The sequence below is a fragment of the Pocillopora verrucosa genome, chromosome 2, assembly GCF_036669915.1.
Source record: "Pocillopora verrucosa isolate sample1 chromosome 2, ASM3666991v2, whole genome shotgun sequence".
Lineage (NCBI taxonomy): Eukaryota > Metazoa > Cnidaria > Anthozoa > Scleractinia > Pocilloporidae > Pocillopora > Pocillopora verrucosa.
Genome location: NC_089313.1, coordinates 6,618,641 through 6,633,953, shown reverse-complemented (window position 1 = coordinate 6,633,953; position 15,313 = coordinate 6,618,641).

The window sequence follows — 15,313 nt, the reverse complement described above, 5'->3', positions numbered from 1 at the left end:
GCATAAATCCATCGTTAGCTAGAAAAGTGTGACGTGCCAAATGAAATACAGTCATTTAGCTTATTATTATTATTATTATTATTATTGTTATTATTGTTATTATTGGCTTCGATCATGCAAATCACACCCGCTAGAAAATGGAAAGTTCACGAAGACAATCAGTCGATCATCACGCACAAATAAATGAATTCGTCGCGATGCTGGACTTCAAAGCTTTGTGGTCTCACATATTGTTCATCATTCTTATCAGCTAAGAATAGATTCGTTTTCACTGAAATTTATCTGATAAGTAGGCTTGTTACTTGGTAATAACCCGCTGCAACAAAATTTTAAATCATTCAGGCCTTATTGCGGACTGTCAGGCAATTTTCCAGGAAGTTGTAGCAAAAGGTTATCTTTCTTGTTAGCCTAAGAATAGAACGCTTTAAACTCGACTGCATATAACTTGATCCCAAGAGGCTTCATTGTAAATACGCTCTGACAGCCAGTAAACATCCAGATGGAAAAAAAAACGATGTATAATGTTGATACAGCAGGCCACTCTCTGCTGGTTTCTTTGGAGAATACAGGCAATACAACATCATTGGTTTCCCAAGATTATCAAATGCTCTAATGAAGGGCTAACGCTCGAAACGTCAGCTTCAGAAACTCATTACGATGGCCAATTTACATTGCCAACTCAGTTGGTAAAGCCAAATTATTTTGTAATACCCCACCAAAGTTTCTTTAGAAACTTACCCCGTTGATTTATGTTATTTATAGAAACTATGAATGGGGAAATTTCTCATAGGAAAAGTTATGGTAGATGCTGTGCTTTTTGTTTTTGTCCTGTGACTTTTAAGTCATGTCGTGTTTCGCAGCAAAAATTACGACTCAAATAAAATGAAAGGTGACAAGCCGAATTTTTCAAACCATTATTACCTCAAATCTTGGCAATCATCTTCATCAGTTACCAATAGATTGGTTTTTACCCATGTACTTGAAATAAGTAAGCTCATTATTTAGTGATCATCATAATCACTGCAGTTTGTCGGGGGCGACAATGACTGTTTCTTTCAGATTCCTTCACGCAGCTTCACTTTCCGCTGCCAGGAACTCTTGTCTATATCCAACTTCTTCAGGTTTCTTTTAACAGTGTCTTTGAATCTCAGCCTTGGTCTACCCTGATTGCGTTTGCCTTCGCATAACTGTCAATGAAGTAGCTGCCTAAGGAGACGTTGGTGATCCATCCTCTCAACATGGCCGGGCCATTTTAGGTTCATCTGTATTAGCAGACAGTCCAAGTCTCAACACCGTACAATAGAGTAGCCAGTATTGACGCTCTGTACACTTTGCATTTCACACGAACAGACACATGTCGTTTATTTCACAGTCTCTCTCTCAAGTTTCCGAACGCAGAACTTGCTTTTCCCATTGTGAGAGATAGTTCATCCTCCAGCCATGCATTCTCTGAAACAGTACTCCCGAGGTACTTGAAAGTCTTACACTTGACTAGTGATTCTGTACCAGTGCTGATCTCTTCTAGTAGTGATGTTGAAAACTGGAACTTTGGCGGTTGGTAAGGGAATTCTGTCTTCTCGCTGTTGATTTTGAGGCTGAATTGATCGGCTGTTCTCGCAAATTTCTCCAATGAAGATTGCATATCTTCTGCGCATGCACTGTGTGCAGCTAGGGACTTTCATCGGCAAAGAGCATTTCTACTACTACCTTCGTCGATGTTTTACTCTTAGCTTTAAGCTGTGCCACATTGAACAGGTCTGCTTCTTACCTTGTTTGAATGTATACTCCTTCTGAAGTGTCTTTGAAGGCCATCTCAAGCATCGCAGACAGATAGTAGCGAGAAGAGTGTAGGCGCCAGTACACACCCTTGTTTAACCCCGTTGCTTACTGAGAAGTCTTCAGACACTGAACCACTCATTGCCACGTTAGCTTACATACCTGTATGGAGTGCCTCGATCACGTTGACAAACATCTCTGTGCAGCCATATTTCTTGAGTACCTGCCAAAGTCCTTGTCGCGATACAGTATCGAAGGCTTTACCGAAGTCAATGAAGACTACAAAAAGTGGCATGTTCTGTTCGATACACTTTTCTTGAACCTATCTCAAGCAGAAAATCAGGTGTGTTGATTGAGCCTGTTCAGAAGTACGCGTGCGAGAATCTTACCTTTATCTTCTTTCACCTCCCCTGTGTTGGTCATTGTTGGGGCATACACGCTGAGGAAAGTGGCATACATCTTTCGCTGTAGTGGGAGTCTCATAGTCATTATTCTGTCGTTGATTGGCACTGGTTCCTCGTCCCTGTTAACCCGGGCGACGTCCGAGCCGGTATGAGCTGTTTTCTGACTGACCATTTCATGAAACTGCTTGCAAAGAACTGAAGCACTGCTAGCTCTAGCTGGATTAGCAGCACATTATCGGCAGATGAAGGTGTTTCAGTGGCAAGGATAGGCCAAGACAAACTGACTCCATCATCTGTTGCAGTAACTAACCAAATGATTGGTTAGTTTGTCTCCGCTCTTTTTGAAATGCATTGCACGATGCACCGACTTGCAAAAGTCCGCCACAAACCTTACGACAGAAGTGTTGATCATCTACAAGGATGTCCATTCTTACCCCGAGTAACTGGGAGTGGTCCACCACAGACCTTAAGACAGATATTGTTTTTAGTTCTGTCAGGATGCCCAGTTTCACCCTCCACGCTCTCTATGGGGCGGGGTTGCCGGTTGAGTCGACTTCCCGACCCATGAGACGGGTAGTACTGGTTTTTATGGTTATCCAGTAGCAAGCAAACCAATACTGACCTGACTTGGTGATAAACTGCTAGAAAAACATTTTCAAATGTTCCCAGAACATTGTAGTGAAAGAATTGATTCTTCTTATTCTTTTAGAAAACCTGCGACCTTTCGAAAACCACCTAATTGATGGCGAGACACCCGACACACGACCATTAATCAAACTCAAGCACGCGTAACTTTTTTCTTAATTGATAAGATAAACAAACGAAACAAACGTAGTTAATATTGTGAATTCTAACACTTTAAGCTCGTTATAAAAAGGTTCCAGTTGTAATCAAATCGGCTTCACATATAGGTTCCTCTTTGTAGTGACTCATTATGGATCCAGATTATCGAATCGTTAAGTTAACTTGTGTTACTAAAAACAATGTTTCCCTAATAACAGGAGAGGATGGCAATGGAAAAATAACGGCAGAAGCCATGATAACTTCCATCAACATCGCCTTACTAGTAGCCCTGTTCCTGCTAAACTCCGATCACATTCAGAAAGCCATTGAGATATGCAACGAATGTTTAATTTTGCTAAATAACAGCGGTCAAAACAGCAAAGATCAATTTGATTCAGTGCTACTACAATTTGACAGCGACATCTATACAGTTCTTTACAGCGCATATCGTCATATCTCTGACGACGTAAATGCGGCAAGATACGGCAGGAAACTGCATGTCTTCTACAGCAAGTATGGAATTCTGTTTTATAAACTTGGCGAAAACCTAAAAGCGAAGGAATATATTGCAAGGGCCCTTATCATATCGACCGAAATTGGCGACAAAAGCGGAGAAGCATCCTATTACGTAAACCTTGGTGCCGTGTTTAAGTCGCTCGCAGAATACGACAAGGCTAAAGAGTATCTCCACAAAGTGCTTGTCATCACAACTGAAATTGGCGACAGAAATGGAGAAGGAACATGTTATGGAAACCTAGGTATTGTGTCTCTGTCGCTCGGAGAATACGACAAGGCTAAAGTGTATCTCGAAAAAGCGCTTGTCATCACAACTGAAATTGGCGACAGAAATGAAGAAGGAGCATGTTATGCAAACCTAAGTAAAGTGTTTCAGTCGCTCGGAGAATACGGCAAGGCTAGAGAGTATCTCCACAAAGCGCTTGTCATCACAACTGAAATTGGCGACAGAAAAGGAGAAGGAGCATGTTATGCAACCCTAAGTACTGTGTTTCAGTCGCTCGGAGAATACGACAAGGCTCAAGAGTATCTCCACAAAGCGCTTGTCATCACAACTGAAATTGGCGACAAAAAAGGAGAAGGAGAATGTTATGCAAACCTAATTACTGTGTTTCAGTCGCTCGGAGAATACGACAAGGCTAAAGAGTATCTCCAAAAAGCGCTTGTCATCGGAATTGATATTGGTGATAAGAAAGGGGAAGCATCACATCTTGCAAACCTTGGACATCTCTCTGCAATTGTTGGAAATTATGACGTTTCGGAAGTATGCTTGGAGAAAGCTTTATCCATATCCAGAGATATTGGAGACAGAAGACAAGAGTTCCGAATCCTTCAATATTACGCCCTTTTGTATTCATTTCAAAATAAAATCAGACTCCCTTGTATGTCTTCATTTGTGCATTGAAAAGTACGAGGAGCTGAGATATTTCTTGGGAGCCAATGATGAGTTTAAAACATCACTTCTGGAGTACTCAGGAATATTTCCCTACAAGCAACTTAGTACTCTGCTTTGTGATACCGGAAATGTTCTTGAAGCTCTTTATGTTGAGGAGTTGGGTCGAGCGAGAGGTCTATCAGACTTGATGACAGAGAAGTACTCGCTTGAAACGCAGATTTCTGCTGATCCATAATCTTGGTTTGGCATTGAAAACAGTCTTAGAAAGAAAAATAACTGTGCTTGTTTGTACATTTCTTATTTTCATAATGTTCTGCATTTGTGGATCTTGAAAACAAGTCGAGTCCTTCACTATAAAAGATTACTAGAAGAGAATCTAGTTCAGGCTGGGTTGCCCAAAGATTTGCCTCTGAGTGAGTTTTTGGCTGATAGTTTCCGGAGTCTTGGTATTTTGCCCGCTGAAGATTGTGAAGATCGGTCTTTAAATATGGTTGAATTGGAACCTCTCTCCCCCAAACAAAAGAGCCTAGCAAGAATGCGACTCGTGGAGGAGGACGAGGACGAGGACGAGGACAAGGAGGTCATTTCAAGTCTATCTTTGTGTTACAAAATGTTTATTGCCCCTGTTTATGATTTGCTTGAGGATCCTGAAGTCATTATTGTTCCTGACCGCAGTTTGTACAAACTTCCCTTAGCTGCCCTGAGTGAAAAGGAGGGAGCCGAATACCTGTCGGAGACTCATAGGATCCGTGTCATTCCTTCTTTGACAACACTCAAGATCATTCGAGATAGTCCACAGGACTATCACAGCAACACTGATGCCTTGATAATAGGCAATCCCAAGGTTGATTGGCTGCCACCATTGCCAGGTGCAAGAAAGGAAGCGGAGATGGTCGGACGACTGGTGGGTGTTCCGCCTCTAGTAGGAGAGAAAGCAACGAGGCAGGCGGTGCTTGAGCGAATAAGTTCAGTGAGCCTGATACATTTTGCTGCCCATGGTGACGCCGAAAGGGGAGAAATTGCCCTCTCCCCCGTTCCTACTTCCAACAGTGGAAACGCTACCCAACCAAAGGAAGATTACATGTTGACGATGGCTGATGTCTCACGAGTGAAAGTCAGAGCTAAACTGGTGGTACTTAGCTGCTGTCACAGTGGAAGTGGAGAGATAAGAGCCGAGGGAGTTATAGGAATAGCCCGTGCGTTCTTAGGATCCGGTGCTCGCTCGGTGTTGGCTGCGCTGTGGGCCATTTCAGACAAAGCAACAGAGAAGCTGATGAGTCGGTTCTACAAACACCTTGTTGAAGGAGAAAGTGCCATTGAATCCCTTCATCAGGCCATGAGGTGGATGAGGAAAAATGGCTTAAGCGAAGTGTCTGAGTGAGCTTCGTTTACGCTGATTGGAGATGTGAGGCTCGAGTTTGACAAGCAGAGGTAAGACTTGATGAGAACAGGTATTTCATAAATTAAAGTTAAATTAAATGTGAAGGTGGCTATGACTTACTGTTCGCTGACTGTCGGCAGTTATCCTTTGTCACCTTGAATATCAAGGCTAGTTTTATAACTTTTTTTTGTTTCTTTCAAAGAGTAACAATTTATTCTCCCAGTTAGGTGTAAAATATAGAATTTCGAAAGCGTCTCTCTGCCAATCAGATACAAGTGTACATTTGCCTACATATTACGCCTGGTATAACTGTATTTGCTTTATTTAAGAAATGTTGATTGTGTTATTTATAATTGTTTTTTACGTTTGTCACAGGAAAAAAGATGAGAATATCTCGAAGTAAACAGACCTTAGAGACTTTTAGCTGGATAAACAAATAGAATAAGTGGAGAAAATACTCTATCCGTTATTTCATTGTGTAATTACAGAAAGGGCAATCTCAAATTAAGCAAAAACATCAACAAACGCTATGATCGCAAGAAAGTTGTTTTGTTTCTCAATGCCTTTCAGCGCATTTCTTTGATCGTTTCTCCTCAACCCATGTTACTTGATACTTGTCTTATAATCAAAAAAATTCTGGCGATGAAGTTCTGGTGATTAGTAAGGAGAAATGATGTCTTAACACTCCTGGGAGTGAGAGAATCAAAGAAAAATTATTATAACTTGCATGGTTAACGACAGTCATTTTTGTAAACATTTATTAAATGAAAACGAGCCCCTTGAATATTATCTTAAAGATAACTCTACTTGAAGAAGATTAAACTTAGAAAAAGGTTGTAAACAGCCAAGGACTTCGAGTGGCAGGAAGAGAGGCAGAGTGGTAACATAAGTAAACAGCGTTGATGTTTGTAATTTAAAAAAGAAAAAGTGCATCCCGAAGTTGGCTCGGAGTTATATCCTTATCTGTTTAAAAAATAAACATTGTCGAATCAGATCATCAGATCGTCGTTAAGTGGTAATTAGCGCTCTAAAAAAAAAAAACAAAATCAGATCGCCGTGCCCTCATTATCATTCAGAAGTGATTGACGTGAGTTCCAGGTGGCTGTCTTAAGGCAGCCAAAATTTTAATCGACGAGTCTAGCGAGTATGAAAAGTATCCGGGCGAAACACCTTTCACGTTGATCTCAGAGAAGATGTCACCAGGATTTGATTACAGGGATCGTCATGTACCGCTGGCTTCTGAAGTAAAATCTATGTATGAGAATCTGTGGCCAGAGATAAAAGAGTACTGCACACCGGACGAGAATAATTAACATCATTAATTTTGCAGCCATTAGCATACATTATTCTGAAAACTTTTACCTCAGAGGTCGCAAGACCTTAGATGACCGGAAAGCACTGACGCCTACCTTAAGGACTCTTCACATAAATAAAACAAACGGAAAGCCTCGGGTTCCGAGTTTCACTCGATCGTTCATTCTATAAAAATTTTGATATGTTCGTGGGGATCTCGGCTTTTGCGTCCTTGATCTCGGTAAACCAGGTTATAAATTTAATTTAGTTGGAAAGTCGCATCTCGTTCGAGCTTTGGTAATTGCCAAAAGAAATCATGTGACCTAAGTGAAAAATGAGAAAGCATAACAAACATCAATTCGACCCAAGGAAGGTTGGCGAACTGGTTCAGGTGATGGCAAACTGGTTTTAAGTCAGGGAGCCTATGATAATTTTCTTGGCACCTTATCTCCTGCGGGCTTTTTTTTTTAAATTTTAAATTTTGTTTTCATCCTTTTATTTAAGATAGATTAGTTAATGATTAGATTTGTGTAGTTTAATTTTTATTGTGTAAATACGCAATTTAGTTTTCGAACTGCCATGTATTTATAAATTAATAAACTTCAAACATCAAACTACAATTAACGCGATGGAGGCGAACTTACCTGTTGCCATCGTTACCGTAAGTCTCAGCTTGGTAACCAGGCTCAAAATTCTCATCTCAATTCCCTTCTCAATCATATTCCTTCTGATGTAATATTAGATGTGAATATGAAGGTGATCTTCGCAGTAATGAACACTACTTGAGCAGTAGTGAAAATAAGGCCTAAAAAAAATTAAGGCCTGAACGGGACTCAGGCCTTATTTTCACTACTGCTCAAGTATTGTTTTTTACCGCGAAGATCACTTTCATATTCACGTCTTTATCCGCAGTTCAAATATATGACTTTCATATATTTACAGCCGTATATCAGATGTGTACAATAGTTTAATCCAATCAAATTTTGACTTCTGTCGTGTTAATTATCAAATCATCAAAGGCTGGTAGCTATATCAATGATGACGTGCAAAGCTCCACACGAATATCCCTTACGAAGATGCAAAGGTGTGTAACAGCCTATCCCAAGATCTGAGTTCTGCAGCTTCCTTAAATGAACTCAAACACAGATCATTTCATCCCAGCTTCGAATGAGACGCGCTATCTTAGAATAGCAGCCTTAGTATATGACAGGCTTTATCTTGTTTTATTTGATAGATTAGCCAAGCAGAATTAGATATTTTACTTATAAATCAAGTTGAAGGAACTTTTTTCCCGTAAATAAATAAAGTCATAAATTAGCCAATCAGTCATTCAATCAGCTGCAGAAGGCATTTTGGCATAAGTTTTAATGCTTGAAGGTTAGACGGCGCGAGTATCAAAGCGTATGCCTTTAACCGACGATCGCAAAGTCGCAACTTCTTGGCAACCAGGCAAAAATATCTCTCGCGCAAGTTCCCAACTTACAGTGGTTCCATCTTTTTATCTAAGAACGCTTTGATTATAATTAGAAAAAACTGATTCTTTCATCACTCGCTCCAATCCTTCTGGAGCGCTGTGATCCTTAAAGGATAATTCTTCGATCACCAATGCAAATAAAGTTCGATAATCAAATAACAATAAATGTTAGCACCGTCTAATAAGGGGGAATGTTTAGCTTGTACAGCGGATAGTTGTATTAATTGGTAATACTATCGTTGTTTTTCTTTGTTTCATGCAATGGAGTACTGTCGTCAGCATACAGCTTCACAGGCATTTTGCTACCATAATAGACGTTGTCTTGGAGCACGTGATGTTGAGAAAGATCGCCATTGGTCAGCCAGATACATATGTTATTAGTGGGGTCGCTTACTCCAACGATCTCAAATACGTTAGCGGAGTAAGTGATGTTCCAATCTATCCCGATATCATGGGGCTCGTAATAAATACCACTTGTGAGATGACCAGGATTGGTTCGTTGCACAATGTGATTTCTGTAGATGACAACGTTCTTCAAACCATTATAGAGACATGGGTTGATTGTTCTGTGAGTATACAAAAAAATACCTGTGTCGTCGAGGTAATTGCGGGCAACCAATAGATTTTTTCTATTTCGAGCTTTAATGCCGCCTGAATAATCCGCTGGCCAGCCTCTTACGTAATTACTTACAACTTCCATCATATTGAAACCTTTGAGGTACATCACGTGGTCTCGGAAACGGCCTGTGTTTGGGCTTCCGTTGAAGATATTTTTCACGATTCTCATCCTTTCGTCCCACGCTTCATAACAACAACTTTGAAAGAAGCCTTGATAAGATTCCAGATTGCAGTGGAGTTTTTCTTGCAAGTCTTAATGACCGACTTTAACTCATTCAGATGAGGTAAGTACAAAGTTGTTCGCAGTTTGGTCAGCGGGGAGTCGCACGAAAGCTACTCACTCGTTTCTTTAGTCAGTTAGCCTTTCTCACTTTCCGTTTTTTATTTTGCCACTGACGCGTATTAATAAAGACTGTTAACCATGATGAAAAAAAATTCTTATTTAAGTAATTTGCCTTTGATACTTATTTGCTTGTTAATTCTTGGAACTGTCTTAGTAATCGTTCCATATTTTCACTATCTAAGGTTTTTTAAATAATTCAATAGAGAACGTCGCGTGATTTTGCTACTCATCAAAGTTATTGTGGAAACCCTGAGATAGCCGTTTTGAGGGGTGCTGTTGGACAGTACAATGTAATACACACGTTACCCTACGAGTCAGCGGCACTGCCTATGTGGTGGAATGTCCATAGGCATTATTACTAAACATGTGTATAATGGTTGATGGTTCTCAATTCTTTTCAAATTTATCCAGGGTTAAGTCCTTCTAGGTGAAAGATTTATGGGACTGGCCCCTCTCTCTGCAGTTAAAACATTATTTTATTCCTTTGAGAGAAAAAAAAAGCACGAAACCAATTAAAAGGTGTGATAAGACAACTATACTCACAAGATCTAAATAAGTAACCCTATTACCCTAAAATCCCTATTTGTATCATCATAGATTCTTATCTTTCCTACAATGTCTGCATACTGCAGCTTTTGTCATAACTGGAAATGACATAGTCTTTGTATATGTGTATGTATTGAAACAGTTAAAAATTATCATATGGTATCAACTTCTTTTTTCTCACCTTTAAATCTCTGAGAAATTATTTAATCTTCTATTTGAGAACTGTTGAGAAATGGAATTTATTTTGGTAAAAATAGGGATTTACATTGTTAAATACTTTCATTTGTGGCTCTAATTGAACGAAGGATGTGTTTTCACAGTCGTTAGCTTCCAATCTCTGTTAAACAGTAAGAAATAAGCCTACTATGTATGAAACGAAAACATCATAACATGGAAAGCGCTTAAAACAATTTTTATCCACTTGTTGCGTTGATCAAAAAACTCACAAGCTCACTGTGCTCACACATTTATTTATTTATTTTTTGATGCAATAAAACTCATTTGCGCAGACTTTCCATGGAATAATCTCTGTTTGTTGCAGATTGAAAAATATCTCTTGGGTCCTATATTGTTTCTAAAATTCAATTTCTTTTTGCATAAGCATGATAAATTAAAGATTTTCTAAATACTGTGGAAAATGACATCTAAAACAAATGTTAGCCTAGTTTATTGTAATGTCAGTTGTTGTTAGGTTAATATTTACTTTACTTTACCATTCCACTTCTTCCACACCTTCTCTTTTTTATTATTTTTCTTGTCCACATCTATTTTATGAAAAAAAACAATACTTGGTTTGAACAAGTTTATTAAAAATACTGCACGAGTTCTATAATTGTATTAGAAAAGGTTTTTCTGAAGTGACAATACTGAACCAAGTGATAGTAATATTGCAAATTTATGAACTTCTACTTTATTGGAAATGGTCAAAGGAAAAACAGTTTGCTAACTAAACAACATTTCATATTACTTAGACTTTAACAGGAAAGTTGTATTTCAAGGAGGCTATGGTGTCACTTTTCCAACTTCCTAGAAAGAGGAAAGACTATTGACTGTTTACAAGTGCATGACATGTTGTGGAATCATAGCATTATAGAAGAAAATAAAATATTGCCTTACAGTGGAAACTTACCTAAATCACTGCCGGCAGGGGCTGGTAGATCGTCATCATCTGTTGTCAATTTGAAGAAGAGGTATTTTATTTAAATAATGGTAAAGGAAAACAGTGAGCTAACCTAACACAACTTTTAAAGAGGCTGTGATGTCACTTTTCCAACTTCTCAAAGAGAGGATAGACTATATATTGTTTACAGATGCATGACATTTTGTGGAATCATAGCAACATGGAAGAAAAGGAAATACTATTTTCCAGTACACATTTACCCAAATCTCCACCTCAAGGAGGTGGTTCTTTGTGTAGATCTTCATCATCTTTAGTATAAACAGTAAACTCATGTAATTGTGTCGTGGAAAATATTTTTTTTAAATTGACCATCTAAATTATGTTTTTTTCATGTGGTTGCGGAATATATTTATTGCATAATTGAAAAGTAGTGCCTCGTTTAATCTGGTTGCTTAGTAAGTTTCGGAGCGCCTTCTGCGTTTATGGATACCAATTATTTGAGATATAATATGATGTCCATTTGTCCTGCGTTATGAGAACTAGCAGTGTTTTGAGAGGTGGAGACTACAATTTCACATACTTGCCCATACACGCCCCAATATTAAACGTGTCCTGGCATTTTCTGGTTGGATATTGTCGGGAAAACTTTTTAACGGTTTCCACAATTTTCGTTCCTGTTTTCGAAAATGTTGGAGGCCCCCAAATTTTGCGTATTGACTTTAAAATGCAACCCTACAGCGTCTACAATAGAATCAGTTCCCTATAGGAAGACGGGGACGTTGCGGATTAAAATCCATTAAAATACGCGCTTTGTCAACAAAAGGGGCTTAATTTTGTTGACAGGACGTGCCGGGAAAAAAATACCCTGACCCCCGCTTTAAGGCTTAGCCAAATCTATATATTATACTTCAAAATAACTAGGCTCATTTGCAAGAATTTCAAGAGTTCATGTAATGGTTTTCCACAGGATGGACGTGGAGGGGAAGTCGACTAAAAGGAAGCTCAAGCTAAAAAATAAAGTATGATGAAACACTAGTAATAAAAGACGAAACTCGTCAAGCAACAATATGTGAGTATACTAATACTTAAATGGTTTAGACTGTTTTATATAAACAATAAACATGCCATTTCTCTCTAAACTAAGGGACTTGCGTCCATTTCTCCACTAAACTTTGTAAGCTAAATTCTTCACTTTAATTTGAATATTTTCGCGATCAGAAATTAGTGTCTTGACTTTAAAGGGAAATTAAAGAAGTTAGACACAAAACGTAATATCGGGGACGTGAGATGTAAAATCGAATCTCGCGAAGTTTTCTTGTTTTTTAGATAGTTTCAAACTATCTAACAAACAAAATCTAAAAGATTTGTCATTCCGACCTAGCTGCAGATAGCTTGTTCCGTCATCTGTTACTCCTCCTATTGCCACATCATAGTAACTCATATTATTTGATGCTACTTCAACAATACCGAAACCAACCTAAACTGTGGTTCTTACGTGCACCATAAACTCCAGTGTGTCCGCGGACTCATTGTAGTTGTAGGAAACATTGTAATTTCCTTTGTCATCGAGCATGATCATGTTGGGGTACATGTTATACATACTGCTACTTTTTTTGGAAGCTACAAACGGCGCTAAAATACAGAACTGTACAACAGCCATTTTCCTCGCCAAAGATCAGCCTTGCCTTCACTGAGGAACAGCTGCCTTCAAGGACCGTGCATTTTCTTAATTGTCCGTTTTACAGCCTTTTCTCTAGTTACTTACGTAGCCAATATCTGTCGGTGGTATATTTTGTATTTTACCTTTGTTTTGGCTTCAAAACAAGCTATTCGAAGAGAATATTGTGGAAAGTTTTCAGTGATAACAGGATGGGAATTCAAGGAAACCAGTTGTTTTCTGACTGAGATATTTCCTTCTACGGTGAATCTGGAGAGATCGGAATTGAATCATGCGAAAAGTGAAATATTTGACAACTTAAACAGATAAGCAATTAATTACTATTCCGATAAACAACAAGCGAATTAAGTTAAAGAAGGGTAGAAAATACATAGGTAAAAAAGTAACATCTTAACCAGGTGAGAATTAGCCAACGACATCTGAGAAACATCCAAAAAGTATCTAAATATCTAAATTTAGGCAATTGGTCGGTAATTTTGGGCCTACTTGAAAATAACCGCTGGTCTTTAAGCGTGAGTCCAGCATTGGAACAGTATCGGTCGAGTAAGGTAAATTAATCAACTACCTTCGCTTTCAACCAATATTGACACAATTTGAATACACATGTACTTGACTTAATGTTTAAATATGTGGTCAATATATTGGATGACTCTCATGTTCAGGAAATTTAATGGAGCTACGTCACTATTTGTTTATCCTGGAAAATGTAGCCTCACTTTGTAAAGTTTCTCATTTTGCAATCAGCGCCACTGAGTACTTTCGATTATATGACCTCTGCGTTAATTTCAAAATCGACATTTTTACGAGGGACCGGTGTTTGCTCAGAGCACAACAAAAGGGGAACTATATGTCACTCTTTTAAAATCAATTTATCATCCAGCATTCGAGACCTGGGCAGCATGATTTTTGTCTTCGTTCAGCCGCAACGAAGTGTCCCTTGGTATTTTCCAACGTTTATCATTGCATAGAAATATTACAGCTTGTTGCACATGGCTTGCGTGTCGTCTGTTGCAATCAAGATTGACAGAAAGTGCGTGAGGTATGACAACACGAAGGCGAACAAAGCTCTTTATTGTTCACTGAGCTCTGAACGATTTGGCGTACGTTCATGTTTGCACCACTCGTGTCAGAAGATTTTGCTTAGATGGAATAAACAGTATTTCAGTGTATAGAACTGTGTTTTTCTCTTGACTCATAACGTTTAGCATTCAATATTGGAAATATAAAATTATGTATTTAAAATTTAATTATATCTTCAATTTCCACACCAACAAGTTATTGATTGAACAGTTGAACTAGATATGAAATCTGGCTTCTTCATTTTTGTACTGTAGCAAATGCAATCAAAAAGGAATTATGACTTTTGATTTGAGGTTACTGTCAACAAGATCTGGTCAAGTTTTCAAACTTTCGTTTCATTTGCTCCTTATTTAGAGAAAACATTGAAATTAAATTTGCTGGAAAAAAAGAAACTTTTAAAACTTTTCTTCTATACTTCATAAGCTTTTTAGCGATATATAGTTTTCCATGGTATCTTTGAAAGTAGGGCGCGTAAAACGATTTTCCAAATGTTTTTCCAAAATTTTCCTTGTTTTCTTACATTTCGATGTTTACTGCGCATTTTGTTGCATATTTGTCGTCTTTACATGAAGATCGACCACAGTACAACCTAAGTTTAATTTTTTTTAACACTAAGCTATCTTTGCGTGATAATGGACTCATTGTCTTCATGAACTTTTCATTTTCTAGCGGGTGTGATTTACATGACAATTACATTACGTGAAAATTGGAATTTCATCACAAGATCGATACCAGTAGAACGAAAGCTTCCTCCTTTAAACGGTAAGCTATCTGTGCGCGATAATCAACTTTTCATGAACTAATATGGAAAACTGATCAGCAGTTTACTCCGCAGTGAGTCTATTTCGGTTTTGCACGTCACACTTTATAATTTCAAATCGACCATATTTCGAATTCGTTCCCTATACTATTCTTTATAACGTGTTCAACTCTCCTAACTTAACACTGAGTCACACAACGCGTGACGCTCTCATGAATTAATCGTTTGCCTTTTCTCGAGACGTGAGCTTGGGCCGCCTCTGCTGACATCAGTAAAGGACATTCTGCATGATAAATATGTCTTAAAAAAGCATTGACTTTAGTTTTCGATCACGTGATTGTGGAACCCGGCATCAGTTTCTCAAATTAAACAATGCTTAACAATCTTAACTAATGAGGTTGAAATCCTTAACGGTTTGAAGAAAGCCATTTGACGGCGGGGATATGAAGCATCCGTTCAACGGAAAAGTACGCTTATACTATGTATGCAATAACATTGAAAGTTTTAATTCAATAATATAGAAAGTTTTTGTTCCTCTGAGAAAATTAAAACATCTCTCCTCGTGAGCGCGCAGTGTCATGACTTATCTTCTTATGCGAGACTCCGGCGCTTAAACAGACAGAAAAAAAAAAGATTTGTGATCTTA